The sequence below is a fragment of the Octodon degus genome, unplaced genomic scaffold, assembly GCF_000260255.1.
Source record: "Octodon degus isolate 3935 unplaced genomic scaffold, OctDeg1.0 scaffold00210, whole genome shotgun sequence".
Classification (NCBI taxonomy): domain Eukaryota; kingdom Metazoa; phylum Chordata; class Mammalia; order Rodentia; family Octodontidae; genus Octodon; species Octodon degus.
The window spans coordinates 2,232,885-2,237,600 of record NW_004524786.1 but is presented as its reverse complement, the minus strand read 5'-3'; positions in this window follow the sequence as shown (position 1 = coordinate 2,237,600).

Genomic DNA, 4,716 nt, shown 5'->3' with positions numbered 1-4,716 from the left:
AGGGCGCGGCTACACACAGCTCCCTACAGTAGGTAAGTCACTGTGTGTAGGTTTTGCAAGAACCAAGCGCTCTCCTACCTAAATCCCTCATAGTAAGTGCTTTAAATGTGATGCTTGCATCTTTTCTCCACACAGGGCACAGGGAGGGCTTTTCAGGTCGGGTTCTCTACTGAGCCCAGAGTGTTCAGCTCCGACTGCAGTCTGGACACTGGCTGAGTGGAGCATTAGGCCAGCTTGCTGTGCCGTGCAGGTGTCAGTCAGAACGGCAGCAATCTGGACGTGTGGCACATACAGTGTAGGGAGGGACTCAGACCACAGCAGCCCAGGAGAGCTTCCTGCAGCAGCACAAGTGTCTGTCACCTGGGAAACTTGCCCACAGCCACTTGTGCCTTGGAGACTTTGAAATGTGGCCAGTGTAGCCAAGGAGCTGAATTCCTAATTTCTTTCATTCGTTTATTTATTTATTTATTTGGTACCAGGGATTGAATTCAGGACCTTGCGCTTGCGAGGCAGACACTTATACCACTGAGCTATCTCCCTGGCCCTAATTTTATTTTTATTTATTTATTTTTATTTTTTGGCAGAACCAGGGATCAAACTCATGCCTTGCGCTTGCCAGGGGTGCATTTATTCCACTGAGCCATCTCCCCAGCCCCTCCTAATTTTATTTAAAAATAAGTTGATAAAGGATAAATTTGAATCCTGAATAGGAAAAAGAATGCATATGGAGACATACATTAGGTACAATGCATCAGGCACACAAGCTGAAGCACCGCATGGTTTCTCACATGAGAAGCCCAAGGTCTAAATAATTGAAAGAGGAAAATAAAAGACAGACCATAGAAAAAAAGAGAGGCAGATCTTCTGCAAAAGGGAAGGGGTCCACGGATGGAGGAGAAGGCGGGGGGGGGGGGCAAAAGGCAAAGAATGCGTCATCTATGCATACTAATTCCCCGCTATTAATGTAGTCATTATGTACTGCAAACACGTACTAATAAAAAATGGAAATGAAGTGAAATGGCCACGTTTGTAGCATGGGCAGCATCACGCTACATGATGTAGGACTCTCCAACCAAAGACGCATTTATCTGAGAGTCCACAGGAGCTTAAGTTGCCCAGATTAATTTTTCAGAAAACAATGCCATGATCAGAAAGGCAAATTTATTTTTCTTGAGCTGGGACTTTGCTACGTTACTCAGCCTGGAACTGCTAGGCCCGAGCGATCGCCGTGCCCTGTCTCCTCAGTAGCTCATACTCAAGCATACCCCACCAGGCCAAACTGCCCTGTTTTTAAAAAAGTAGAACCCTGGAATGTTACTGCCTTATGTGCACCCTTACATAAAGCCGATGCTATGCTTCAGGCTGTTTTGAAGCGCTTTAAGAGTGTCAGCTCAGGTCACGCTCACAGCAGCTCCACATGCTAGGCAGCAGCGCTGTCCTTACTTTGGGATGACATTCGGCAGTTAAGTAACGTAACAGTTGAGTGGTAGGACAAGGCTCCTGACGCAGGAAGCCCTGGCTCCTCAGTCTTCACTCTTCTCTCTCTTACACCTTTTTTGGTGGCCAGGGTCTCACCCATGCTAAGCACGTGTTCCAGAGACGAGCTGCACTCCCAGTCCCCTGCTCTTGATCACCGTGCGCTGCATCAATTGCACTACCCAATTATTCTGATTGATATGATGGCCAAGGGCCGAAGGTGACTATTTACATGAATTAAATGAGATTGAAATTTGCACTCCTCAGTTTTACCTGCTACCTTTCAAGCTCAGAGAACATTTCCATCTGATAGACAGTTCTATGGAACAGAGCCCTGGAACTGCGCAGTGCACAGCAGTGCTCGTTCTGAATTTTGCCTGTGGACAGCTTCTCCAGCCCTGCTATGTTCTGTGCAATTTGGAGGCCACAACTGGTTGTGAGCACCCTCCTGCAGAGCTGTCTCACAAAGGAGAGGAGACACATTATAGTGTTGCAGAGTGCGGCTGTGGGGACGACCTCTTGAATAAATGGCACTGAGATAAGCAGACATCCAAGCAGGGAAATAATGGAACTCGATCCCTATTGCCCATCACATACAGCAGTCCTCTTGGGTTGTAGATTTAAGTGGGAAAAGCAAAATCTAAAAATTTCCCCAAAGAGGGCCGGCCAAATAGCTCAGCGGATTAAAGCGCCTGTAAGCAGGCACAGGGGCCGGAGGTTCAATCCCCAGGCCTGCCGTGCTGGCCCCACCCCCAAGGCACTATGAGAAGGCAATTGAGACTGGGCCTGGTGGCACACGTCTGTAATCCTCACTCTTGGGAGGCTGTAAACAAGCAGATGACTACAGGTCTGATTTAGCAGTGAGACCCTGAACACCCTGTAGACCCTTCCCTTTAAAAAAAAAAAAAAAAAAAAAAATTCCCCAAAGGTTGGGTGTGGTAGCACAAGTATATGTATGTGCGTGCATGCGTGCGCGCGTCTGCGCACACACGCACACACACACACACACCCCTTATAATCCCAATGGAGGCCAAGGCAAGAGGATTTGAGATCATCCTGGCTACAAAGTGAGCTCAAGGCCAGTCTGAGCTGCATAGCGAGACCCTGTCTCAAAAGGACAAAAGAAACAAACCAACCTTACACAAGACTGTAAGACAGTTGTCATGATTCCAGGTCAGAGAAAAACTTCCAGGTTTTTTGTTTGTTTTGCTTTTCAGATAGGGCCTAGGTACCACATGGTTCAAAATGGTCTTGGACTCACTACAATCCTCTTGCCTCTGCCTCCTGAGTGCTGGGATTATAAGTAGATGCCATGACACGCAGCTGTGAGAAAGACTTCTTAATACATATACTGCATTGGCCATAAAAGCTGATACATTTGGCTATAATTAAATTAGGGATTTCTGTCCTGCAGTCATGGCACATGCCTGTAATCCTAGCACTCAAGAGGTTTAGACAGGAGGATCACTGCGAGTTTAGGGTCAGCCTTACAGCCTGGGCTACATAGCGAGTTCAAGGCCAGCCCAGCCCAAACTACATAGCAAGACCTGGTTTTTAAAAAGGCGATAGACATACAATCTGAAGAGAAACCAGAGTATCAGAGACCTGTTGTTTTTTTTTTTAATCTCTGTACTTCAAAAAACATTAAGTTGGTGATTGTCTATTAGCTATAAAAGGGTTTGTTTAGGCCTCAGATTATTCTTTTGAATTTATCATCCACATTTCAAAATTAAGCTTTTTTTCTATTTTAGGGAAGGGTCTACAGGGTGTTCAGGGTCTCACTACTAGATAGGGCTTGTAGTCATCTGCCTGTTTACAGCCTCCCAAGAGCTTGGATTACAGGCTTACACTACCACACCCAGTTGAAAATTAAGCTTTTTCAATTAAAATGTAGAGTTTTCTTTTGAAAAGGCAGAAAGACTTGGCATACAAGGCCTGCAATTTCTCAGGGCATCCACTGGGACCTGGGAAGAACTGCACCTCTTCAGGGGGTGTGTTCCCTCCAAAACACACAGCTCCAAAGGACTCTGGTTTACAAAGTCTGCCTAGGGGTGGAGAAGTAGCTCGGAGGCACAAGTGCCTGCCTGGCAAGTGCAAGGTCCAGAGTTCAATCCCCAGTACCAAAACAAAAACAAAAACACCTGACCAAAGTCTGCCTGGCAAGACAAAGTCTGCCTGGCAAGACTCTGGATTTGGTTAGTTGTATTTAGCTTTGGAGCTACCACGTGTGTGGGATGCCTGCTAGGAAAACGGACTGGGCTTATGCGAGAGAACAAGGAAGGCTCTTGCTTTAGACTGATTGGGGCAGCAAGGGGGCACGTGGGCTGCAGCCAGCAGGCAGGGCACCGAGGGGCTGCAGGCCATTTGGGACCCCACAAGCCACGGGCAGAGGGCTGGGCCCAGGGGTGGCCCACAGCCTGCTTCGTGAGGTTGCACAGTCCTTGCTAATGATCAAGTGCGAGGGAAGGTACAGGGACCCAACAGTCCACAGGTGCCTCATTTGCCAGCGCCTGACAGGCACCTGGACTGGTACACGGGGACAATGAGAAGTCTGAGGTGTGGGGTAGACAGGATCTGGAGCTTTCTTTTTATGTTTGGAGACATGACTGCCATGAAAATAAGAAACCTGCAGAAATGGGACTAAATTAACAACCGGATCCAGGATAATGAGCTTTCTGGGGCACTGGTCCCTGACAGCCCCATGTGCTCGCTGTGCTCTGCAGCTCTGGAGACAATCCCCCTTTGCTTTCCAAGTGACCTGCTTTCTTCCTGTCACCATGCAGTCTTCAGAGCCAGTCTCATTTCTCTGCACCCTACAGATCTCTTCAAAGAGAGCCTGGCACAAAGGGGACACACGGGGCATGGGGAATAATATGAAGATGGGCTCTAGTGACTGTTGTTACGTGGCAAGCATTCCCTTTGTAAGGGAACAGCCGAAGCGGGAGAATTCTCATGCTAAATGCCAGCATGAAATAACACCAGCATTTCCTGATTCTTTGTGTTTCTCCATTTTTACAACAGGTATCATATTCATCAAAAAAGAGACCATATTTTCCAGGGCTTACAAAAAAGAAACATGGCGTGGAAAATACCCTCCGAAGGTCAGAAGTGACAGTAGGAAAGCTTCAGATGCAGGTAGTGTGTCTGCTGTGTCTCAGAAGCAGCAGAGGGCCAGGCAGTAACGGCCACGCGGTCCTGCCAGGCAGCAGGGACGCAAGCACAACTAACCATTAGCAGGCA